Raw genomic sequence first — 27,932 nt, 5'->3', positions numbered from 1 at the left:
TAGTGTCTCCGCATACCGCAGCACGTGACATAGCTTTGCAGACGATAAACGTAACCATTTCAGAGAGAAAAGCGGCCATAGTGACGATCTGGCTTTAAGTCGATTCGATAACAAATGACGAAAACGGACGGATTTCTCAGGTTTTTACAACATATGAACCCTTTTCACATACTCCCGTGCAACGCAGCTGCTAGTCCTTCTTTCAAGCAAAATCTTAAGGTTCGACCTCATGTCCAAGGCACCAAAGCCGGCTAAAGATCAATAATCGATAGCCAAACTTGAATTGTACTACTTCTTACTGGCCATTGCTTCAACTTAGAAGCCTATTCTGTGTTACACTATGGTGCTTTTAGTGTCTCCGCATACCGCAGCACGCGACATAGCTTTGCAGACGATAAATGTAACCGTCTCAGAGAGAAAAGCGGCCAATGTGACGATCTGGCTTTAAGTCGATTCGATAACAAATGACGAAAACGGACGGATTTCTCAGCTTTTTACTACATATGAACACTTTTCACATTCTCCCGTGCAACGCGGCTGCTAGTCCTACTTTCATGCAAAATCTTAAAGTCCTAGGTCATGTCCAAGCCACCAAAGCCGGCTAAAAAGTGAATAATCGACGCCCAAAACTTGAATTGTACTACTTCTTACTGGCTATTACTTCACTTTAGAAGCTTCTTCTGTGTTCTACTATGGTGCTTTTAGTGTCTCCGCATACCACAGCACGAGACATAGCTTTGCAGACGATAAATGTAACCGTCTCAGAGAGAAAAGCGGCCAATGTGACGATCTGGCTTTAAGTCGATTCGTTAACAAATTACGAAAACGGAAGGATATCTCAGGTTTTTACTACATATGAACACATTTCACATTCTCCCGTGCAACGCGGCTACCAGTCCTCCTTTCATGCAAAATCGTAAGGTCCTAGGTCATGTCCAAGCCACCAAAACTGGCTAAAAAGTGAATAATCGACGCCTAAAACTTGAATTGTACTACTTCTTACTGGCTATTACTTCAACTTAGAAGCTTCTTCTGTGTTCTACTATGCTGCTTTTAGTGTCTCCGCATACCGCAGCACGCGACATAGCTTTGCAGACGATAAATGTAACGGTCTCAGAGAGAAAAGCGGCCAGTGTGACGATCTGGCTTTAAGTCGATTCGTTTACAAATGACGAAAACGGACGGATTTCTCAGGTTTTTAGTACATAGGAACACTTTTCACATTCTCCCGCGCAACGCTTCTGCAAGTCCTCCTTTCATGCAAAATCTTAAGGTAATAGGTCATGTCCAAGCCAATAAAGCCGGCTAAAAAGTTAATAATCGACAACTAATACTCGAATTGTACTACTCGTTACTTTTTATTGCTTCAACTTAGAAGCTTCTTCTGTGTTCTACTATGGTGCTTTTAGTGTCTCCGCATACCGCAGCACGTGACATAGCCTTGCAGACGATAAACGTAACCATTTCAGAGAGAAAAGCGGCCATAGTGACGATCTGGCTTTAAGTCGATTCGATAACAAATGACGAAAACGGACGGATTTCTCAGGTTTTTACTACATATGAACCCTTTTCACATTCTCCCGTGCAACGCAGCTGCTAGTCCTCCTTTCAAGCAAAATCGTAAGGTTCGACCTCATGTCCAAGGCACCAAAGCCGGCTAAAGATCAATAATCGATAGCCAAAACTTGAATTGTACTACTTCTTACTGGCCATTGCTTCAACTTAGAAGCTTATTCTGTGTTCCACTATGGTGCTTTTAGTGTCTCCGCATACCGCAGCACGCGACATAGCTTTGCAGACGATAAATGTAGCCGTCTCAGAGAGAAATGCGGCCAATGTGGCGATCTGGCTTTAAGTCGATTCGATAACAAATGACGAAAACGGACGGATTTCTCAGGTTTTTAGTACATATGAACACTTTTCACATTCTCCCGTGCAACGCGGCGGCTAATCCTCCTTTCATGCAAAATCTTAAGGTACTAGGTCATGTCCAAGCCAATAAAGCCGGCTAAAAAGTGAATAATCGACAACTCTTACACGAATTGTACAACTTGTTACTTTTTATTGCTTCAACTTAGAAGCTTCTTCTGTGTTCTACTATGGTGCTTTTAGTGTCTCCGCATACCGCAGCACGTGACATTGCTTTGCAGACGATAAACGTAACCATTTCAGAGAGAAAAGCGGCCATAGTGACGATCTGGCTTTAAGTCGATTCGATAACAAATGACGAAAACGGACGGATTTCTCAGGTTTTTACTACATATGAACCCTTTTCACATACTCCCGTGCAACGCAGCTGCTAGTCTTTCTTTCAAGCAAAATCTTAAGGTTCGACCTCATGTCCAAGGCACCAAAGCCGGCTAAAGATCAATAATCGATAGACAAAACTTGAATTGTACTACTTCTTACTGGCCAATGCTTCAACTTAGAAGCTTATTCTGTGTTCCACTATGGTGCTTTTAGTGTCTCCGCATACCGCAGCACGCGACATAGGTTTGCAGACGATAAATGTAACCGTCTCAGAGAGAAAAGCGGCCAATGTGACGATCTGGCTTTAAGTCGATTCGATAACAAATGACGAAAACGGACGGATTTCTCAGGTTTTTAGTACATATGAACGCTTTTCACATTCTCCCGTGCAACGCGGCTGCTAGTCCTCCTTTCAAGCAAAATCTTAAGATACTAGGTCATGTCCAAGCCAATAAAGCCGGCTAAAAAGTGAATAATCGACAACTAAAACTTGAATTGTACTACTTCGTACTGGTTATTGCTTCAACTTAGAAGCTTCTTCTGTGTTCTACTATGGTGCTTTTAGTGTCTCCGCATACCGCAGCACGCGACATAGCTTTGCAGACGATAAATGTAACCGTCTCAGAGAGAAAAGCGGCCAATGTGGCGATCTGGCTTTAAGTCGATTCGATAACAAATGACGAAAACGGAAAGATTTCTCAGGTTTTTAGTACATATGACCACTTTTCACATTCTCCCGGGCAACGCGGCTGCTAATCCTCCTTTCATGCAAAATCTTAAGGTACTAGGTCATGCCCAAGCCAATAAAGCCGGCTAAAAAGTGAATAATCGACAACTAATACTTGAATTGTACTACTCGTTACTTTTTATTGCTTCAACTTAGAAGCTTCTTCTGTGTTCTACTATGGTGCTTTTAGTGTCTCCGCATACCGCAGCACGTGACATAGCCTTGCAGACGATAAACGTAACCATTTCAGAGAGAAAAGCGGCCATAGTGACGATCTGGCTTTAAGTCGATTCGATAACAAATGACGAAAACGGACGGATTTCTCAGGTTTTTACTACATATGAACCCTTTTCACATTCTCCCGTGCAACGCAGCTGCTAGTCCTCCTTTCAAGCAAAATCTTAAGATACTAGGTCATGTCCAAGCCAATTAAGCCGGCTAAAAAGTGAATAATCGACAACTAAAACTTGAATTGTACTACTTCGTACTGGTTATTGCTTCAACTTAGAAGCTTCTTCTGTGTTCTACTATGGTGCTTTTAGTGTCTCCGCATACCGCAGCACGCGACATAGCTTTGCAGACGATAAATGTAACCGTCTCAGAGAGAAAAGCGGCCAATGTGACGATCTGGCTTTAAGTCGGTTCGACAACAAATGACAAAAACGGACGGATTTCTCAGGTTTTTAGTACATATGAACCCTTTTCACATACTCCCGTGCAACGCAGCTGCTAGTCCTTCTTTCAAGCAAAATCTTAAGGTTCGACCTCATGTCCAAGGCACCAAAGCCGGCTAAAGATCAATAATCGATAGCCAAGACTTGAATTGTACTACTTCTTACTGGCCATTGCTTCAACTTAGAAGCTTATTCTGTGTTCCACTATGGTGCTTTATAGTGTCTCATCATACCGCAGCACGCGACATAGCTTTGCAGACGATAAATGTAACCGTCTCAGAGAGAAAAGCGGCCAATGTGACGATCTGGCTTTAAGTCGATTTGATAACAAAAGACGAAAACGAACGGATTTCTCAGGTTTTTACTACATATGAACACTTTTCACATTCTCCCGTGCACCGCGGCTGCTAGTCCTCCTTTCATGCAAAATCTTAAGGTTCCACCTCATGTCCAAGGCACCAAAGCCGGCTAAAAATCAATAATCGATAGCCAAAACTTGAATTGTACTACTTCTTACTGACCATTGCTTCAACTTAGAAGCTTTTTCTGTGTTCTACTATGGTGCTTTTAGTGTCTCCGCATACCGCAGCACGTGACATAGCTTTGCAGACGATAAACGTAACAGTTTCAGAGAGAAAAGAATCCAATGTGACGATCTGGCTTTAAGTCGATTCGATATCGAATGACGAAAACGGACGGATTTCTCAGGTTTTTACTACATATGAACCCTTTTCACATTCTCCCGTGCAACGCGGCTGCTAGTCCTCCTTTCAAGCAAAATCTTAAGGTACTAGGTCATGTCCAAGCCAATAAAGCCGGCTAAAATGTGAATAATCGATAGCCAAATCTTGAATTGTACTACTTCTTACTGGCTATTGCTTCAACTTAGAAGCTTCTTCAGTGTTCTACTATGGTGCTTTTAGTGTCTCCGCATACCGCAGCACGCGACATAGCTTTGCAGACGATAAATGTAACCGATTCAGAGAGAAGAGCGGCCAATGTGACGATCTGGCTTTAAGTAGATTCGGTAACAAATGACGAAAACGGGCGGATTTCTCAGGTTTTTTCTACATATGAACCCTTTTCACATTCTCCCGTGCAACGCAGCTGCTAGTCCTCCTTTCATGCAAAATCTTAAGGTTCCACCTCATGTCCAAGGCACCAAAGCCGGCTAAAAATCAATAATCGATAACCAAAACTTGAATTGTACTGCTTCTTATGGGTATTGCTTCAACTTAGAAGCTTCTTCTGTGTTCTACTATGGTGCTTTTAGTGCCTCCGCATACCGCAGCACGCGACATAGCTTTGCAGACGATAAATGTAACCGTCTCAGAGAGAAGAGCGTCAATGTGACGATCTGGCTTTAAGTCGATTCGATAACAAATGACGAAAAGGGACGGATTTCTCAGGTTTTTACTACATATGAACACTTTTCACATTCTCCCGTGGAACGCGGCTGCTAGTCCTCCTTTCATGCAAAATCTTAAGGTCCTAGGTCATGTCCAAGCCACCAAAACTTTCTAAAAAGTAAATAATCGACGCCTAAAACTTGAATTGTACTACTTCTTACTGGCTATTACTTCAACCTAGAAGCTTCTTCTGTGTTCTACTATGGTGCTTTTAGTGTCTCCGCATACCGCAGCACGCGACATAGCTTTGCAGACGATAAATGTAACCGTCTCAGAGAGAAGAGCGTCAATGTGACGATCTGGCTTTAAGTCGATTCGATAACAAATGACGAAAACGGGCGGATTTCTCAGGTTTTTACTACATATGAACACTTTTCACATTCTCCCGTGGAACGCGGCTGCTAGTCCTCCTTTCATGCAAAATCGTAAGGTACTAGGTCATGTCCAAGCCAATAAAGCCGCCTAAAAAGTGAATAATCGACAACTAATATTGAATTGTACTACTTGTTACTTTTTATTGCTTCAACTTAGAAGCTTCTTCTGTGTTCAACTATGGTGCTTTTAGTGTCTCCGCATACCGCAGCACGCGACATAGCTTTGCAGACGATAAATGTAACCGATTCAGAGAAAAGAGCGGCCAATGTGACGATCTGGCTTTAAGTCGATTCGATAACAAATGACGAAAACGGACGGATTTCTCAGGTTTTTACTACATATGAACACCTTTCACATTCTCCCGTGCAACGCGGCTGCTAGTCCTCCTTTCATGCAAAATCTTAAAGTCCTAGGTCATGTCCAAGCCACCAAAGCCGGCTAAAAAGTGAATAATCGACGCCTAAAACTTGAATTGTACTACTTCTTACTGGCTATTACTTCAACTTAGAAGCTTCTTCTGTGTTCTACTATGGTGCTTTTAGTGTCTCCGCATACCGCAGCACGTGACATAGCTTTGTAGACGATACACGTAACCGTTTCAGAGAGAAAAGCGGCCATAGTGACGATCTGCCTTTAAGTCGATTCGATAACAAATGACGAAAACGTACGGATTTCTCAGGTTTTTACTACATATGAACCCTTTTCACATTCTCCCGTGCAACGCGGCTGCTAGTCCTCCTTTCAAGCAAAATCTTAAGGTACTAGGTCATGTCCAAGCCAATAAAGCCGGCTAAAAAGTGAATAATCGGCAACTACAACTTGATTTGTACTACTTCGTACTGGTTATTGCTTCAACTTAGAAGCTTCTTGTGTGTTCTACTATGGTGATTTTAGTGTCTCCGCATACCGCAGCACGTGACATAGCTTTGCAGACGATAAACGTAACCGTTTCAGAGAGAAAAACGTCCATAGTGACGATCTGGCTTTAAGTCGATTCGACAACAAATGACGAAAGCGAACGGATTTTTCAGGTTTTTACTACATATGAACACTTTTCACATTCTCCTGTGCACCGCGGCTGCTAGTCCTCCTTTCATGCAAAATATTAAGGTCCTAGGTAATGTCCAAGCCACCAAAGCCGGCTAAAATGTGAATAATCGATAGCCAAAACTTGAATTGTACTACTTCTTACTGCCTATTGCTTCAACTTAGAAGCTTCTTCTGTGTTCTACTATGGTGCTTTTAGTGTCTCCGCATACCGCAGCACGCGACATAGCTTTGAAGACGATAAATGTAACTGTCTCAGAGAGAAAAGCGGCCAATGTGACGATCTGGCTTTAAGTCGATTCGATAACAAATGACGAAAACGGGCGGATTTCTCAGGTTTTTAGTACATATGAACACTTTTCACATTCACCCTTGCAACGCGGCTGCTAGTCCTCCTTTCATGCAAAATCTTAAGGTCCTAGGTCATGTCCAAGCCACCAAAGACGGTTAAAAAGTGAATAATCGACGCCTAAAACTTGAATTGTACTTCTTCTTACTGGCTATTACTTCAACATAGAAGCTTCTTCTGTGTTCTACTATGGTGCTTTTAGTGTCTCCGCATACCGCAGCACGTGACATAGCCTTGCAGACGATAAACGTAACCATTTCAGAGAGAAAAGCGGCCATAGTGACGAACTGGCTTTAAGTCGATTCGATAACAAATGACGAAAACGGACGGATTTCTCAGGTTTTTACTACATATGAACCCTTTTCACATTCTCCCGTGCAACGCAGCTGCTAGTCCTCCTTTCAAGCAAAATCTTAAGGTTCGACCTCATGTCCAAGGCACCAAAGCCGGCTAAAGATCAATAATCGATAGCCAAGACTTGAATTGTACTACTTCTTACTGGCCATTGCTTCAACTTAGAAGCTTATTCTGTGTTCAACTATGGTGCTTTTTGTGTCTCCGCATACCGCAGCACGCGACATAGCTTTGCAGACGATAAATGTAACCGATTCAGAGAGAAGAGCGGCCAATGTGACGATCTGGCTTTAAGTAGATTCGGTAACAAATGACGAAAACGGGCGGATTTCTCAGGTTTTTTCTACATATGAACCCTTTTCACATTCTCCCGTGCAACGCAGCTGCTAGTCCTCCTTTCATGCAAAATCTTAAGGTTCCACCTCATGTCCAAGGCACCAAAGCCGGCTAAAAATCAATAATCGATAACCAAAACTTGAATTGTACTGCTTCTTATGGGTATTGCTTCAACTTAGAAGCTTCTTCTGTGTTCTACTATGGTGCTTTTAGTGCCTCCGCATACCGCAGCACGCGACATAGCTTTGCAGACGATAAATGTAACCGTCTCAGAGAGAAAGGCGGCCATAGTGACGATCTGGCTTTAAGTCGATTCGATAACAAATGACGAAAACGGACGGATTTCTCAGGTTTTTACTACATATGAACACCTTTCACATTCTCCCGTGCAACGCGGCTACCAGTCCTCCTTTCATGCAAAATCTTAAGGTCCTAGGTCATGTCCAAGCCACCAAAACTTTCTAAAAAGTAAATAATCGACGCCTAAAACTTGAATTGTACTACTTCTTACTGGCTATTACTTCAACCTAGAAGCTTCTTCTGTGTTCTACTATGGTGCTTTTAGTGTCTCCGCATACCGCAGCACGCGACATAGCTTTGCAGACGATAAATGTAACCGTCTCAGATAGAAGAGCGTCAATGTGACGATCTGGCTTTAAGTCGATTCGATAACAAATGACGAAAAGGGACGGATTTCTCAGGTTTTTACTACATATGAACACTTTTCACATTCTCCCGTGGAACGCGGCTGCTAGTCCTCCTTTCATGCAAAATCGTAAGGTACTAGGTCATGTCCAAGCCAATAAAGCCGCCTAAAAAGTGAATAATCGACAACTAATATTGAATTGTACTACTTGTTACTTTTTATTGCTTCAACTTAGAAGCTTCTTCTGTGTTCAACTATGGTGCTTTTTGTGTCTCCGCATACCGCAGCACGCGACATAGCTTTGCAGACGATAAATGTAACCGATTCAGAGAAAAGAGCGGCCAATGTGACGATCTGGCTTTAAGTAGATTAGATAACAAATGACGAAAACGGGCGGATTTCTCAGGTTTTTACTACATATGAACCCTTTTTACATTCTCCCGTGCAACGCAGCTGCTAGTCCTCCTTTCATGCAAAATCTTAAGGTTCCACCTCTTGTCCAAGGCACCAAAGCCGCTAAAAAACGATAATCGATAACTAAAACTTGAATTGTACTGCTTCCTATGGCTATTGCTTCAACTTAGAAGCTTCTTCTGTGTTCTACTATGGTGCTTTTAGTGTCTCCGCATACCGCAGCACGCGACATAGCTTTGCAGACGATAAATGTAACCGTCTCAGAGAGAAAAGCGGCCAATGTGGCGATCTGGCTTTAAGTAGATTAGATAACAAATGACGAAAACGGACGGATTTCTCAGGTTTTTACTACATATGAACACTTTTCACATTCTCCCGTGCAACGCGGCTGCTAGTCCTCCTTTCATGCAAAATCTTAAAGTCCTAGGTCATGTCCAAGCCACCAAAGCCGGCTAAAAAGTGAATAATCGACGCCTAAAACTTGAATTGTACTACTTCTTACTGGCTATTACTTCAACTTAGAAGCTTCTTCTGTGTTCTACTATGGTGCTTTTAGTGTCTCCGCATACCGCAGCACGTGACATAGCTTTGTAGACGATACACGTAACCGTTTCAGAGAGAAAAGCGGCCATAGTGACGATCTGGCTTTAAGTCGATTCGATAACAAATGACGAAAACGTACGGATTTCTCAGGTTTTTACTACATACGAACCCTTTTCACATTCTCCCGTGCAACGCGGCTGCTAGTTCTCTTTTCATGCAAAATCTTAAGGTTCCACCTCATGTCCAAGGCACCAAAGCCGGCTAAAAATCAATAATCGATAGCCAAAACTTGAATTGTACTACTTCTTATTGGCCATTGCTTAAACTTAGAAGCTTATTCTGTGTTCTACTATGGTGCTTTTAGTGTCTTCGCATACCGCTGCTCGCGACATAGCTTTGAGGACGATAAATGTAACCGTCTCAGAGAGAAAAGCGGCCAATGTGACGATCTGGCTTTAAGTCGATTTGATAACAAAAGACGAAAACGAACGGATTTCTCAGGTTTTTACTACATACGAACACTTTTCACATTCTCCCGTGCACCGCGGCTGCTAGTCCTCCTTTCATGCAAAATCTTAAGGTTCCACCTCATGTCCAAGGCACCAAAGCCGGCTAAAAATCAATAATCGATAGCCAAGACTTGAATTGTATTACCTCTTACTGACCATTGCTTCAACTTAGAAGGTTTTTCTGTGTTCTACTATGGTGCTTTTAGTGTCTCCGCATACCGCAGCACGTGACATAGCTTTGCAGACGATAAACGTAACCGTTTCAGAGAGAAAAGCATCCAATGTGACGATCTGGCTTTAAGTCGATTCGATAACGAATGACGAAAACGGACGGATTTCTCAGGTTTTTACTGCATATGAATCCTTTTCACATTCTCCCGTGCAACGCGGCTGCTAGTCCTCCTTTCAAGCAAAATCTTAAGGTACTAGGTCATGTCCAAGCCAATAAAGCCGGCTAAAAAGTGAATAATCGGCAACTAAAACTTGATTTGTACTACTTCGTACTGGTTATTGCTTCAACTTAGAAGCTTATTGTGTGTTCTACTATGGTGATTTTAGTGTCTCCGCATACCGCAGCACGTGACATAGCTTTGCAGACGATAAACGTAACCGTTTCAGAGAGAAAATCGTCCATAGTGACGATCTGGCTTTAAGTCGATTCGATAACAAATGACGAAAGCGAACGGATTTTTCAGGTTTTTACTACATATGAACACTTTTCACATTCTCCCGTGCACCGCGGCTGCTAGTCCTCCTTTCATGCAAAATATTAAAGTCCTAGGTAATGTCCAAGCCACCAAAGCCGGCTAAAATGTGAATAATCGATAGCCAAAACTTGAATTGTACTACTTCTTACTGCCTATTGCTTCAACTTAGAAGCTTCTTCTGTGTTCTACTATGGTGCTTTTAGTGTCTCCGCATACCGCAGCACGCGACATAGCTTTGAAGACGATAAATGTAACTGTCTCAGAGAGAAAAGCGGCCAATGTGACGATCTGGCTTTAAGTCGATTCGATAACAAATGACGAAAACGGGCGGATTTCTCAGGTTTTTAGTACATATGAACACTTTTCACATTCACCCTTGCAACGCGGCTGCTAGTCCTCCTTTCATGCAAAATCTTAAGGTCCTAGGTCATGTCCAAGCCACCAAAGACGGCTAAAAAGTGAATAATCGACGCCTAAAACTTGAATTGTACTTCTTCTTACTGGCTATTACTTCAACATAGAAGCTTCTTCTGTGTTCTACTATGGTGCTTTTAGTGTATCCGCATACCGCAGCACGCGACATAGCGTTGCAGACGATAAATGTAACCGTCTCAGAGAGAAAAGCGGCCAATGTGACGATCTGGCTTTAAGTCGATTCGATAACAAATGACGAAAACGGACGGATTTCTCAGGTTTTTACTACATATGAACACCTCTCACATTCTCCCGTGCAACGCTTCTACTAGTCCTCCATTCATGCAAAATCTTAAGGTCCTAGGTCATGTCCAAGCCACCAAACTGGTTAAAAAGTGAATAATCGACGCCTAAAACTTGAATTGTACTAATTCTTACTGGCTATTACTTCAACTTAGAAGCTTCTTCTGTGTTCTACTATGGTGCTTTTAGTGTCTCCGCATACCGCAGCACGCGACATAGCTTTGCAGACGATAAATGTAACCGTCTCAGAGAGAAAAGCGGCCAATGTGGCGATCTGGCTTTAAGTAGATTAGATAACAAATGACGAAAACGGACGGATTTCTCAGGTTTTTACTACATACGAACCCTTTTCACATTCTCCCGTGCAACGCGGCTGCTAGTTCTCCTTTCATGCAAAATCTTAAGGTTCCACCTCATGTCCAAGGCACCAAAGCCGGGTAAAAATCAATAATCGATAGCCAAAACTTGAATTGTACTACTTCTTACTGGCCATTGCTTAAACTTAGAAGCTTATTCTGTGTTCTACTATGGTGCTTTTAGTGTCTTCGCATACCGCTGCTCGCGACATAGCTTTGAGGACGATAAATGTAACCGTCTCAGAGAGAAAAGCGGCCAATGTGACGATCTGGCTTTAAGTCGATTTGATAACAAAAGACGAAAACGAACGGATTTCTCAGGTTTTTACTACATACGAACACTTTTCACATTCTCCCGTGCACCGCGGCTGCTAGTCCTCCTTTCATGCAAAATCTTAAGGTTCCACCTCATGTCCAAGGCACCAAAGCCGGCTAAAAATCAATAATCGATAGCCAAAACTTGAATTGTACTACTTCTTACTGACCATTGCTTCAACTTAGAAGCTTTTTCTGTGTTCTACTATGGTGCTTTTAGTGTCTCCGCATACCGCAGCACGTGACATAGCTTTGCAGACGATAAACGTAACCGTTTCAGAGAGAAAAGCATCCAATGTGACGATCTGGCTTTAAGTCGATTCGATAACGAATGACGAAAACGGACGGATTTCTCAGGTTTTTACTACATATGAACCCTTTTCACATGCTCCCGTGCAACGCGGCTGCTAGTCCTCCTTTCAAGCAAAATCTTAAGGTACTAGGTCATGTCCAAGCCAATAAAGCCGGCTAAAAAGTGAATAATCGGCAACTAAAACTTGATTTGTACTACTTCGTACTGGTTATTGCTTCAACTTAGAAGCTTCTTGTGTGTTCTACTATGGTGATTTTAGTGTCTCCGCATACCGCAGCACGTGACATAGCTTTGCAGACGATAAACGTAACCGTTTCAGAGAGAAAATCGTCCATAGTGACGATCTGGCTTTAAGTCGATTCGATAACAAATGACGAAAGCGAACGGATTTCTCAGGTTTTTACTACATATGAACACTTTTCACATTCTCCCGTGCACCGCGGCTGCTAGTCCTCCTTTCATGCAAAATATTAAGGTCCTAGGTCATGTCCAAGCCACCAAAGCCGGCTAAAATGTGAATAATCGATAGCCAAAACTTGAATTGTACTACTTCTTACTGCCTATTGCTTCAACTTAGAAGCTTCTTCTGTGTTCTACTATGGTGCTTTTAGTGTCTCCGCATACCGCAGCACGCGACATAGCTTTGAAGACGATAAATGTAACCGTCTCAGAGAGTAAAGCGGCCAATGTGACGATCTGGCTTTAAGTCGATTCGATAACAAATGACGAAAACGGACGGATTTCTCAGGTTTTTAGTACATATGAACACTTTTCACATTCACCCGTGCAACGCGGCTGCTAGTCCTCCTTTCATGCAAAATCTTAAGGTCCTAGGTCATGTCCAAGCCACCAAAGACGGCTAAAAAGTGAATAATCGACGCCTAAAACTTGAATTGTACTACTTCTTACTGGCTATTACTTCAACATAGAAGCTTCTTCTGTGTTCTACTATGGTGCTTTTAGTGTCTCCGCATACCGCAGCACGCGACATAGCGTTGCAGACGATAAATGTAACCGTCTCAGAGAGAAAAGCGGCAAATGTGACGATCTGGCTTTAAGTCGATTCGATAACAAATGACGAAAACGGACGGATTTCTCAGGTTTTTACTACATATGAACACCTCTCACATTCTCCCGTGCAACGCTTCTACTAGTCCTCCATTCATGCAAAATCTTAAGGTCCTAGGTCATGTCCAAGCCACCAAACTGGTTAAAAAGTGAATAATCGACGCCTAAAACTTGAATTGTACTAATTCTTACTGGCTATTACTTCAACTTAGAAGCTTCTTCTGTGTTCTACTATGGTGCTTTTAGTGTCTCCGCATACCGCAGCACGCGACATAGCTTTGCAGACGATAAATGTAACCGTCTCAGAGAGAAAAGCGGAAAATGTGACGATCTGGCTTTAAGTCGATTCGATAACAAATGACGAAAACGGACGGATTTCTCAGATTTTTAGTACATATGAACTCTTTTCACATTCTACCGTGCAACGCGGCTGCTAGTCCTCCTTTCATGCAAAATCTTAGGGTACTGGGTCATGTCCAAGCCAATAAAGCCGGCTAAAAAGTAAATAATCGACAACTAATACTTGAATTGTACTACTTGTTACTTTTTATTGCTTCAACTTAGAAGCTTCTTCTGTGTTCTACTATGGTGCTTTTAGTGTCTCCGCATACCGCAGCACGTGACATAGCTTTGCAGACGATAAACGTAACCGTTTCAGAGAGGAAAGCGGCAATAGTGACGATCTGGCTTTAAGTCGATTCGATAACAAATGACGAAAACGGACGGATTTCTCAGATTTTTAGTACATATGAACACTTTTCACATTCTCCCGTGCACCGCGGCTGTTAGTCCTCCTTTCATGCTAAATATTAAGGTCCTAGGTCATGTCCAAGCAACCAAACTGGCTAAAAAGTGAATAATCGACGCCTAAAACTTGAATTGTACTAATTCTTACTGGCTATTACTTCAACTTAGAAGCTTCTTCTGTGTTATACTATGGTGCTTTTATTGTCTCCGCATACCGCAGCACGCGGCATAGCTTTGCAGACGATAAACGTAACCGTCTCAGAGAGAAAAGCGGCCAATGTGACGATCTGGCTTTAAGTTGATTCGATAACAAATGACGAAAACGGACGGATTTCTCAGGTTTTTACTACATATGAACCCTTTTCACATTCTCCCGTGCAACGCAGCTGCTAGTCCTTCTTTCAAGCAAAATCTTAAGGTTCCACCTCATGTCCAAGGCACCAAAGCCGGCTAAAGATCAATAATCGATAGCCAAAACTTGAATTGTACTACTTCTTACTGGCCATTGCTTCAACTTAGAAGCTTATTCATTGTTCCACTATGGTGCTTTTAGTGTCTCCGCATACCGCAGCACGCGACATAGCTTTGCAGACGATAAATGTAACCGTCTCAGAGAGAAAAGCGGCCAATGTGACGATCTGGCTTTAAGTCGATTCGATAACAAATGACGAAAACGGACGGATTTCTCAGCTTTTTACTACATATGAATACTTTTCACATTCTCCCGTGCAACGCGGCTGCTAGTCCTACTTTCATGCAAAATCTTAAAGTCCTAGGTCATGTCCAAGCCACCAAAGCCGGCTACAAAGTGAATAATCGACGCCTAAAACTTGAATTGTACTACTTCTTACTGGCTATTACTTCATTTTAGAAGCTTCTCCTGTGTTTTACTATGGTGCTTTTAGTGTCTCCGCATACCACAGCACGCGACATAGCTTTGCAGACGATAAATGTAACCGTCTCAGAGAGAAAAGCGGCCAATGTGACGATCTGGCTTTAAGTCGATTCGATAACAAATGACGAAAACGGACGGATATCTCAGGTTTTTACTACATATGAACACCTTTCACATTCTCCCGTGCAACGCGGCTACCAGTCCTCCTTTCATGCAAAATCTTAAGGTCCTAGGTCATGTCCAAGCCACCAAAACTGGCTAAAAAGTGAATAATCGACAACTAAAACTTGAATTGTACTACTTCTTACTGGCTATTACTTCAACTTAGAAGCTTCTTCTGTGTTCTACTATGGTGCTTTTAGTGTCTCCGCATACCGCAACACGCGACATAGCTTTGCAGACGATAAATGTAACCGTCTCAGAGAGAAAAGCGGCCAATGTGACGATCTGGCTTTAAGTCGATTCGATAACAAATGACGAAAACGGACGGATTTCTCAGGTTTTTAGTACCTATGAACACTTTTCACATTCTCCCGTGCAACGCGGCTGCTAGTCCTCCTTTCAAGCAAAATCTTAAGGTACTAGGTCATGTCCAAGTCAATAAAGCCGGCTAAAAAGTGAATAATCGACAACTGAAACTTGAATTGTACTACTTCGTACTGGTTATTGCTTCAACTTAGAAGCTTCTACTGTGTTCTACTATGGTGCTTTTAGTGTCTTCGCATACCGCAGCACGCGACATAGCTTTGCAGACGATAAATGTAACCGTCTCAGAGAGAAAAGCGGCCAATGTGGCGATCTCGCTTTAAGTCGATTCGATAACAAATGACGAAAACGGACGGATTTCTCAGGTTTTTAGTACATATGAACACTTTTCACATTCTCCCGTGCAACGCGGCTGCTAATCCTCCTTTCATGCAAAATCTTAAGGTACTAGGTCATGTCCAAGCCAATAAAGCCATCTAAAAAGTGAATAATCGACAACTAATACTTGAATTGTATTACTCGTTACTTTTTATTGCTTCAACTTAGAAGCCTCTTCTGTGTTCTACTATGGTGCTTTTAGTGTCTTCGCATACCGCAGCACGTGACATAGCCTTGCAGACGATAAACGTAACCATTTCAGAGAGAAAAGCGGCCAATGTGACGATCTGGCTTTAAGTCGGTTCGATAACAAATGACGAATACGGACGGATTTCTCAGGTTTTTAGTACATATGAACACTTTTCACATTCTCCCGTGCAACGCGGCTGCTAGTCCTACTTTCATGCAAAATCTTAAAGTCCTAGGTCATGTCCAAGCCACCAAAGCCGGCTACAAAGTGAATAATCGACGCCTAAAACTTGAATAGTACTACTTCATACTGGCTGTTACTTCATTTTAGAAGCTTCTTCTGTGTTCTACTATGGTGCTTTTAGTGTCTCCGCGTACCGCAGCACGCGACATAGCTTTGCAGACGATAAACGTAACCATTTCAGAGAGAAAAGCGGCCAAAGTGACGATCTGGCTTTAAGTCGATTCGATAACAAATGACGAAAACGGACGGATTTCTCAGGTTTTTAGTACATATGAACACTTTTCACATTCTCCCGTGCAACGCGGCTGTTAGTCCTCCTTTCATGCAAAATCTAAAGGTTCCAACTCTTGTCCAAGGCACCAAAGCCGCTAAAAATCAATAATCGATAACCAAAACTTGAATTGTACTGCTTCTTATGGCTATTGCTTCAACTTAGAAGCTTCTTCTGTGTTCTACTATGGTGCTTTTAGTGTCTCCGCGTACCGCAGCACGCGACATAGCTTTGCAGACGATAAATGTAACTGTCTCAGAGAGAAAAGCGGCCAATGTGACGATCTGGCTTTAAGTCGGTTCGATAACAAATGACGAAAACGGACGGATTTCTCAGGTTTTTAGTACATATGAACACTTTTCACATTCTCCCGTGCAACGCGGCTGCTAATCCTCCTTTCATGCAAAATCTTAAGGTACTAGGTCATGTCCAAGCCAATAAAGCCGGCTAAAAAGTGAATAATCGACAACTAATACTTGAATTGTACTACTCGTTACTTTTTATTGCTTCAACTTAGAAGCCTCTTCTGTGTTCTACTATGGTGCTTTTAGTGTCTCCGCATACCGCAGCACGTGACATAGCCTTGCAGACGATAAACGTAACCATTTCAGAGAGAAAAGCGGCCAAAGTGACGATCTGGCTTTAAGTCGATTCGATAACAAATGACGAAAACGGACGGATATCTCAGGTTTTTACTACATATGAACCCTTTTTACATTCTCCCGTGCAACGCAGCTTCTAGTCCTCCTTTCAAGCAAAATCTTAAGGATCGACCTCATGTCCAAGGCACCAAAGCCGGCTAAAGATCAATAATCGATAGCCAAGACTTGAATTGTACTACTTCTTACTGGCCATTGCTTCAACTTAAAAGCTTATTCTGTGTTCCACTATGGTGCTTTTAGTGTCTCCGCATACGGCAGCACGCGACATAGCTTTGCAGACGATAAATGTAACCGTCTCAGAGAGAAAAGCGGCCAATGTGACGATCTGGCTTTAAGTCGGTTCGATAACAAATGACAAAAACGGACGGATTTCTCAGGTTTTTAGTACATATGAACACTTTTCACATTCTCCCGTGCAACGCGGCTGTTAGTCCTCCTTTCATGCAAAATCTAAAGGTTCCACCTCTTGTCCAAGGCACCAAAGCCGCTAAAAATCAATAATCGATAACCAAAACTTGAATTGTACTGCTTCTTATGGCTATTGCTTCAACTTAGAAGCTTCTTCTGTGTTCTACTATGGTGCTTTTAGTGTCTCCACATACCGCAGCACGCGACATAGCTTTGCAGACGATAAATGTAACCGTCTCAGAGAGAAAAGCGGCCAATGTGACGATCTGGCTTTAAGTCGATTCGATAACAAAAGACAAAAACGGACGGATTTCTCAGGTTTTTACTACATATGAACACTTTTCACATTCTCCCGTGCAACGCGGCTGCTAGTCCTCCTTTCATGCAAAATCTTAAGGTCCTAGGTCATGTCCAAGCCACCAAAGCCGGCTAAAAAGTGAATAATCGACGCCTAAAACTTGAATTGTACTACTTCGTACTGGTTATTGCTTCAACTTTGAAGCTTCTTCTGTGTTCTACTATGGTGCTTTTAGTGTCTCCGCATACCGCAGCACGTGACATTGCTTTGCAGACGATAAACGTAACCGTCTCAGAGAGAAAAGCGGCCAATGTGACGATCTGGCTTTAAGTCGATTCGATAACAAATGACGAAAACGGTTTGATTTCTCAGGTTTTTACTACATATGAACACTTTTCACATTCTCCCGTGCACCGCGGCTGCTAGTCCTCCTTTCATGCAAAATATTAAGGTCCTAGGTCATGTCCAAGCCACCAAAGCTGGCTAAAATGTGAATAATCGACAACTAAAACTTGAATTGTACTACTTCTTACTGGCTATTGCTTCAACTTAGAAGCTTCTTCTGTGTTCTACTATGGAGCTTTTAGTGTCTGCGCATAGCGCAGCACGCGACATAGCTTTGCAGACGGTAAATGTAAACAATTCAGAGAGAAGAGCGGCCAATGTGACGATCTGGCTTTAAGTCGATTCGATAACAAATGACGAAAACGGGCGGATTTCTCAGGTTTTTACTACATATGAACCCTTTTCACATTCTCCCGTGCAACGCAGCTGCTAGTCCTCCTTTCATGCAAAATCTTAAGGTTCCACCTCTTGCCCAATTCACCAAAGCCGCTAAAAATCAATAAACGATAAACAAAACTTGAATTGTACTGCTTTTTATGGCTATTGCTTCAACTTAGAAGCTTCTTCTGTGTTCTACTATGGTGCATTTAGTGTCTCCGAATACCGCAGCACGCGACATAGCTTTGCAGACGATAAATGAAAGCGTCTCAGAGAGAAAAGCGGCCAATGTGACGATCTGGCTTTAAGTCGATTCGATAATAAATGACGAAAACAGACGGATTTCTCAGGTTTTTACTACATATGAACACTTTTCACATTCTCCCGTGCAACGCGGCTGCTAGTATTCCTTTCATGCAAAATCTTAAAGTCCTAGGTCATGTCCAAGCCACCAAAGCCCTCTATAAAGTGAATAATCGACGCCTAAAACTTGAATTGTACTACTTCTTACTGGCTATTACTTCATCTTAGAAGCTTCTTCTGTGTTCTACTATGGTGCTTTTAGTGTCTCCGCATACCGCAGCACGCGACATACCTTTGCAGACGATTAATGTAACCGTCTCAGAGAGAAAAGCGGCCAATGTGAAGATCTGGCTTTAAGTCGATTCGATAACAAATGACGAAAACGGACGGATTTCTCAGGTTTTTAGTACATATGAACACTTTTCACATTCTCCCGTGCAACGCGGCTGCTAGTCCTCCTTTCAAGCAAAATCTTAAGGTACTAGGTCATGTCCACGCCAATAAAGCCGGCTAAAAAGTGAATAATCGACAACTAAAACTTGATTTGTACTACTTCGTACTGGTTATTGCTTCAACTTAGAAGCTTCTTGTGTGTTCTACTATGGTGCTTTTAGTGTCTCCACATACCGCAGCACGTGACATAGCTTTGCAGACGATAAACGTAACCGTTTCAGAGAGAAAAGCGGCCAATGTGACGATCTGGCTTTAAGTAGATTCGATAACAAATGACGAAAACGGACGGATTTCTCAGGTTTTTACTACATATGAACCCTTTTCACATTCTCCCGTGCAACGCAGCTTCTAGTCCTCCTTTCAAGCAAAATCTTAAGGATCGACCTCATGTCCAAGGCACCAAAGCCGGCTAAAGATCAATAATCGATAGCCAAGACTTGAATTGTACTACTTCTTACTGGCCATTGCTTCAACTTAGAAGCTTATTCTGTGTTCCACTATGGTGCTTTTAGTGTCTCCGCATACGGCAGCACGCGACATAGCTTTGCAGACGATAAATGTAACCGTCTCAGAGAGAAAAGCGGCCAATGTGACGATCTGGCTTTAAGTCGGTTCGATAACAAATGACGAAAACGGACGGATTTCTCAGGTTTTTAGTACATATGAACACTTTTCACATTCTCCCGTGCAACGCGGCTGTTAGTCCTCCTTTCATGCAAAATCTAAAGGTTCCAACTCTTGTCCAAGGCACCAAAGCCGCTAAAAATCAATAATCGATAACCAAAACTTGAATTGTACTGCTTCTTATGGCTATTGCTTCAACTTAGAAGCTTCTTCTGTGTTCTACTATGGTGCTTTTAGTGTCTCCGCGTACCGCAGCACGCGACATAGCTTTGCAGACGATAAATGTAACCGTCTCAGAGAGAAAAGCGGCCAATGTGACGATCTGGCTTTAAGTCGATTCGATAACAAATGACGAAAACGGACGGATTTCTCAGGTTTTTAGTACATATGAACACTTTTCACATTCTCCCGTGCAACGCGGCTGCAAGTCCTCCTTTCATGCAAAATCTTAAGGTACTAGGTCATGTCCAAGCCAATAAAGCCGGCTAAAAAGTGAATAATCGACAACTAATACTTGAATTGTACTACTCGTTACTTTTTATTGCTTCAACTTAGAAGCCTCTTCTGTGTTCTACTATGGTGCTTTTAGTGTCTCCGCATACCGCAGCACGTGACATAGCCTTGCAGACGATAAACGTAACCATTTCAGAGAGAAAAGCGGCCAAAGTGACGATCTGGCGTTAAGTCGATTCGATAACAAATGACGAAAACGGACGGATATCTCAGGTTTTTACTACATATGAACCCTTTTTACATTCTCCCGTGCAACGCAGCTTCTAGTCCTCCTTTCAAGCAAAATCTTAAGGATCGACCTCATGTCCAAGGCACCAAAGCCGGCTAAAGATCAATAATCGATAGCCAAGACTTGAATTGTACTACTTCTTACTGGCCATTGCTTCAACTTAAAAGCTTATTCTGTGTTCTACTATGGTGCTTTTAGTGTCTCCGCATACCGCAGCACGCGACATAGCTTTGCAGACGATAAATGTAACCGTCTCAGAGAGAAAAGCGGCCAATGTGACGATCTGGCTTTAAGTCGGTTCGATAACAAATGACAAAAACGGACGGATTTCTCAGGTTTTTAGTACATATGAACACTTTTCACATTCTCCCGTGCAACGCGGCTGTTAGTCCTCCTTTCATGCAAAATCTAAAGGTTCCACCTCTTGTCCAAGGCACCAAAGCCGCTAAAAATCAATAATCGATAACCAAAACTTGAATTGTACTGCTTCTTATGGCTATTGCTTCAACTTAGAAGCTTCTTCAGTGTTTTACTATGGTGCTTTTAGTGTCTCCGCATACCGCAGCACGCGACATAGCTTTGCAGACGATAAATGTAACCGTCTCAGAGAGAAAAGCGGCCAATGTGACGATCTGGCTTTAAGTCGATTCGATAACAAAAGACGAAAACGGACGGATTTCTCAGGTTTTTACTACATATGAACACTTTTCACATTCTCCCGTGCAACGCGGCTGCTAGTCCTCCTTTCATGCAAAATCTTAAGGTCCTAGGTCATGTCCAAGCCACCAAAGCCGGCTAAAAAGTGAATAATCGACGCCTAAAACTTGAATTGTACTACTTCGTACTGGTTATTGCTTCAACTTTGAAGCTTCTTCTGTGTTCTACTATGGTGCTTTTAGTGTCTCCGCATACCGCAGCACGTGACATTGCTTTGCAGACGATAAACGTAACCGTTTCAGAGAGAAAAGCGGCCAATGTGACGATCTGGCTTTAAGTCGATTCGATAACAAATGACGAAAACGGGCGGATTTCTCAGGTTTTTACTACATATGAACCCTTTTCACATTCTCCCGTGCAACGCGGCTGCTAGTCCTCCTTTCATGCAAAATCTTAAGGTTCCACCTCTTGCCCAATTCACCAAAGCCGCTAAAAATCAATAAACGATAAACAAAACTTGAATTGTACTGCTTTTTATGGCTATTGCTTCAACTTAGAAGCTTCTTCTGTGTTCTACTATGGTGCTTTTAGTGTCTCCGAATACCGCAGCACGCGACATAGCTTTGCAGACGATAAATGAAAGCGTCTCAGAGAGAAAAGCGGCCAATGTGACGATCTGGCTTTAAGTCGATTCGATAATAAATGACGAAAACAGACGGATTTCTCAGGTTTTTACTACATATGAACACTTTTCACATTCTCCCGTGCAACGCGGCTGCTAGTATTCCTTTCATGCAAAATCTTAAAGTCCTAGGTCATGTCCAAGCCACCAAAGCCCTCTAAAAAGTGAATAATCGACGCCTAAAACTTGAATTGTACTACTTCTTACTGGCTATTACTTCATCTTAGAAGCTTCTTCTGTGTTCTACTATGGTGCTTTTAGTGTCTCCGCATACCGCAGCACGCGACATACCTTTGCAGACGATTAATGTAACCGTCTCAGAGAGAAAAGCGGCCAATGTGAAGATCTGGCTTTAAGTCGATTCGATAACAAATGACGAAAACGGACGGATTTCTCAGGTTTTTAGTACATATGAACACTTTTCACATTCTCCCGTGCAACGCGGCTGCTAGTCCTCCTTTCAAGCAAAATCTTAAGGTACTAGGTCATGTCCACGCCAATAAAGCCGGCTAAAAAGTGAATAATCGACAACTAAAACTTGATTTGTACTACTTCGTACTGGTTATTGCTTCAACTTAGAAGCTTCTTGTGTGTTCTACTATGGTGCTTTTAGTGTCTCCACATACCGCAGCACGTGTCATAGCTTTGCAGACGATAAACGTAACCGTTTCAGAGAGAAAAGCGCCCAATGTGACGATCTGGCTTTAAGTAGATTCGATAACAAATGACGAAAACGGACGGATTTCTCAGGTTTTTACTACATATGAACCCTTTTCACATACTCCCGTGAACGCAGCTGCTAGTCCTCCTTTCATGCAAAATCTTAAGGCTCCACCTCATGTCCAAGGCACCAAATCCGGCTAAAAATCAATAATCGATAACCAAAACTTGAATTGTACTGCTTGTTAAGGCTATTGCTTCAACTTAGAAGCTTCTTCTGTGTTCTACTATGGTGCTTTTAGTGTCTCCGCATACCGCAGCACGTGACATAGCTTTGCAGACGATAAACGTAACCGTTTCAGAGGGAAAAGCGGCCAATGTGACGATCTGGCTTTAAGTCGATTCGATAACAAATGACGAAAACCGACGGATTTCTCAGGTTTTTAGTACATATGAACACTTTTCACATTCTCCCGTGCACCGCGGCTGTTAGTCCTCCTTTCATGCAAAATATTAAGGTCCTAGGTCATGTCCAAGCAACCAAACTTTCTAAAAAGTGAATAATCGACGCCTAAAACTTGAATTGTACTAATTCTTACTGGCTATTACTTCAACTTAGAAGCTTCTTCTGTGTTCTACTAAGGTGCTTTTAGTGTCTCCGCATACCGCAGCACGCGACATAGCTTTGCAGACGATAAATGTAACCGTCTCAGAGAGAAAAGCGGCCAATGTGACGATCTGGCTTTAAGTCGGTTCGATAACAAATGACGAAAACGGACGGATTTCTCAGGTTTTTAGTACATATGAACACTTTTCACATTCTCCCGTGCAACGCGGCTGTTAGTCCTCCTTTCATGCAAAATCTAAAGGTTCCACCTCTTGTCCAAGGCACCAAAGCCGCTAAAAATCAATAATCGATAACCAAAACTTGAATTGTACTGCTTCTTATGGCTATTGCTTCAACTTAGAAGCTTCTTCTGTGTTCTACTATGGTGCTTTTAGTGTGTCCACATACCGCAGCACGCGACATAGCTTTGCAGACGATAAATGTAACCGTCCCAGAGAGAAAAGCGGCCAATGTGACGATCTGGCTTTAAGTCGATTCGATAAGAAATTACGAAAACGGACGGATTTCTCAGGTTTTTACTACTAATGAACACTTTTCACATTCTCCCGTGCACCGCGGCTGCTATTCCTCCTTTCATGCAAAATATTATAGTCCTAGGTCATGTCCAAGCCACCAAAGCCGGCTAAAATGTGAATAATCCACAACTAAAACTTCAATTGTACTACTTCTTACTGGCTATTGCTTCAACTTAGAAGCTTCTTCTGTGTTCTACTATGGTGCTTTTAGTGTCTCCGCATACCGCAGCACGCGACATAGCTTTGCAGACGATAAATGTAACCGATTCAGAGAGAAGAGCGGCCAATGTAACGATATGGCTTTAAGTAGATTCGATAACAAATGACGAAAACGGGCGTATTTCTCAGGTTCTTGCTACATATGAACCCTTTTCACATTCTCCCGTGCAACGCAGCTGCTAGTCCTCCTTTCATGCAAAATCATAAGGTTCCACCTCATGTCCAAGGCACCAAAGCCGGCTAAAAATCAATAATCGATAACCAAAACTTGAATTGTACTGCTTCTTATGGCTATTGCTTCAACTTAGAAGCTTCTTCTGTGTTCTACTATGGTGCTTTTAGTGTCTCCGCATACCGCAGCACGCGACATAGGTTTGCAGACGATAAATGTAACCGTCTCAGAGAGAAAAGCGGCCAATGTGACGATCTGGCTTTAAGTCGATTCGATAACATATGACGAAAACGGACGGATTTCTCAAGTTTTTAGTACATATGAACACTTTTCACATTCTCCCGTGCAACGCGGCTGCTAGTCCTCTTTTCAAGCAAAATCTTAAGGTACTAGGTCATGTGCAAGCCAATAAAGCCGGCTAAAAAGTGAATAATTGACAACTAAAACTTGAATTGTACTACTTCGTACTGGTTATTGGTTCAACTTAGAAGCTTCTTCTGTGTTCTACTATGGTGCTTTTAGTGTCTCCGCATACCGCAGCACGTGACATAGGTTTGCAGACAATAAACGTAACCGTTTCAGAGAGAAAAGCGGCCAATGTGACGATCTGGCTATAAGTCGATTCGATAACAAATGACGAAAACGGACGGATTTCTCAGGTTTTTACTACATATGAAACCTTTTCACATTCTCCCGTGCAACGCAGCTGCTAGTCCTCCTTTCATGCAAAATCTTAAGGTTCCACATCATGTCCAAGGCACCAAAGCCGGCTAAAAATCAATAATCGATAACCAAAACTTGAATTGTACTACTTCTTACTGGCCATTGCTTTAACTTAGAAGCTTCTTCTGTGATCTACTATGGTGCTTTTAGTGTCTCCGCATACCGCAGCACGCGACATAGCTTTGCAGACGATAAATGTAACCGATTCAGAGAGAAGAGCGGCCAATGTAACGATCTGGCTTTAAGTTGATTGGATAACAAATGACGAAAACGGGCGGATTTCTCAGGTTTTTGCTACATGTGAACCCTTTTCACATTCTCCCGTGCAACGCAGCTGCTAGTCCTCCTTTCATGCAAAATGTTAAGGTTCCACCTCATGTCCAAGGCACCAAAGCCGGCTAAAAATCAATAATCGATAACCAAACCTTGAATTGTACTGCTTCTTATGGTTATTGCTTCCACTTAGAAGCTTCTTCTGCGTTCTACTATGGTGCTTTTAGTGTCTCCGCATACCGCAGCACGCGACATAGCTTTGCAGACGATAAATGTAACCGTCTCAGAGAGAAAAGCGGCCAATGTGACGATCTGGCTTTAAGGCGATTCGATAACAAATTACGAAAACGGACGGATTTCTCAGGTTTTTACTACATATGAACACTTTTCACATTCTCCCGTGTAACGCGGCTACTAGTCCTCCTTTCATGCAAAATCTTAAGGTCCGAGGTCATGTCCAAGCTACCAAAACTGGCTAAAAAGTGAATAATCGACGCCTAAAACTTGAATTGTACTACATCTTATTGGCTATTACTTCAACTTAGAAGCTTCCTCTGTGTTCTACTATGGTGCATTTAGTGTCTCCGCATACCGCAGCACGCGACATAGCTTTGCAGACGATAAATGTAACCGTTTCAGAGAGAAAAGCGGCCAATGTGACGATCTGGCTTTAAGTCGATTCTATAACAAATGACGAAAACGAACGGATTTCTCAGGTTTGTACTACATATGAACACTTTTCACATTCTCCCGTGCAACGCAGCTGCTAGTCCTCCTTTCATGCAAAGTCTTAAGGTCCTAGGTCATGTCCAAGCCACCAAAGCCGGCTAAAAAGTGAATAATCGACAACTAAATCTTGAATTGTACTACATCTTACTCACTATTGCTTCAACTTAGAAGCTTCTTCTGTGTTCTACTTTGGTGCTTTTAGTGTCTCCGCATACCGCAGCACGCGACATAGGTTTGCAGACGATAAATGTAACCGTCTCAGAGAGAAAAGCGGCCAATGTGACGATCTGGCTTTAAGTCGATTCGATATCAAATGACGAAAACGGACGGATTTCTCAGGTTTTTAGTACATATGAACACTTTTCACATTCTCCCGTGCAACGCGGCTGCTAGTCCTCCTTTCAAGCAAAATCTTAAGGTACTAGGTCATGTCCAAGCCAATAAAGCCGGCAAAAAAGTGAATAATCGACAACTAAAACTTGATTTGTACTACTTCGTACTGGTTATTGCTTCAACTTAGAAGCTTCTTCTGTGTTCTACTATGGTGCTTTTAGTGTCTCCACATACCGCAGGACGTGACATAGCTTTGCAGACGATAAACGTAACCGTTTCAGAGAGAAAAGCGGCCAATGTGACGATCTGGCTTTAAGTCGATTCGATAACAAATGACGAAAACGGACGGATTTTTCAGGTTTTTACTACATATGAACCCTTTTCACATACTCCCGTGAACGCAGCTGCTAGTCCTCCTTTCATGGAAAATATTAAGGTCCTAGGTCATGTCCAAGCCACCAAAGCCGGCTAAAATGTGAATACTCGACAACTAAAACTTGAATTGTACTACTTCTTACTGGCTATTGCTTCAACTTAGAAGCTTCTTCTGTGTTCTACTATGGTGCTTTTAGTGTCTCCGCATACCGCAGCACGCGACATAGCTTTGCAGACGATAAATGTAACCGATTCAGAGAGAAGAGCGGCTAATGTAACGATCTGGCTCTAAGTTGATTGGATAACAAATGACGAAAACGGGCGGATTTCTCAGGTTTTTGCTACATGTGAACCCTTTTCACATTCTCCCGTGCAACGCAGCTGCTAGTCCTCCTTTCATGCAAAATGTTAAGGTTCCACCTCATGTCCAAGGCACCAAAGCCGGCTAAAAATCAATAATCGATAACCAAACCTTGAATTGTACTGCTTCTTATGGCTATTGCTTCCACTTAGAAGCTTCTTCTGTGTTCTACTATTGTGCTTTTAGTGTCTCCGCATACCGCAGCACGCGACATAGCTTTGCAGACGATAAATGTAACCGGCTCAGAGAGAAAAGCGGCCAATGTGACGATCTGGCTTTAAGGCGATTCGATAACAAATTACGAAAACGGACGGATTTCTCAGGTTTTTACTACATATGAACCCTTTTCACATTCTCCCGTGTAACGCGGCTACTAGTCCTCCTTTCATGCAAAATCTTAAGGTCCGAGGTCATGTCCAAGCTACCAAAACTGGCTAAAAAGTGAATAATCGACGCCTAAAACTTGAATTGTACTACATCTTATTGGCTATTACTTCAACTTAGAAGCTTCTTCTGTGTTCTACTATGGTGCTTTTAGTGTCTCCGCATACCGCAGCACGCGACATAGCTTTGCAGACGATAAATGTAACCGTTTCAGAGAGAAAAGCGGCCAATGTGACGATCTGGCTTTAAGTCGATTCTATAACATATGACGAAAACGAACGGATTTCTCAGGTTTGTACTACATATGAACACTTTTCACATTCTCCCGTGCAACGCAGCTGCTAGTCCTCCTTTCATGCAAAGTCTTAAGGTCCTAGGTCATGTCCAAGCCACCAAAGCCGGCTAAAAAGTGAATAATCGACAACTAAATCTTGAATTGTACTACATCTTACTCACTATTGCTTCAACTTAGAAGCTTCTTCTGTGTTCTACTATGGTGCTTTTAGTGTCTCCGCATACCGCAGCACGCGACATAGGTTTGCAGACGATAAATGTAACCGTCTCAGAGAGAAAAGCGGCCAATGTGACGATCTGGCTTTAAGTCGATTCGATATCAAATGACGAAAACGGACGGATTTCTCAGGTTTTTAGTACATATGAACACTTTTCACATTCTCCCGTGCAACGCG

This window comes from Schistocerca gregaria, unplaced genomic scaffold (genome assembly GCF_023897955.1).
Source record: "Schistocerca gregaria isolate iqSchGreg1 unplaced genomic scaffold, iqSchGreg1.2 ptg000214l, whole genome shotgun sequence".
Classification (NCBI taxonomy): Eukaryota; Metazoa; Arthropoda; class Insecta; order Orthoptera; family Acrididae; genus Schistocerca; species Schistocerca gregaria.
This window is presented reverse-complemented; position numbering follows the sequence as displayed.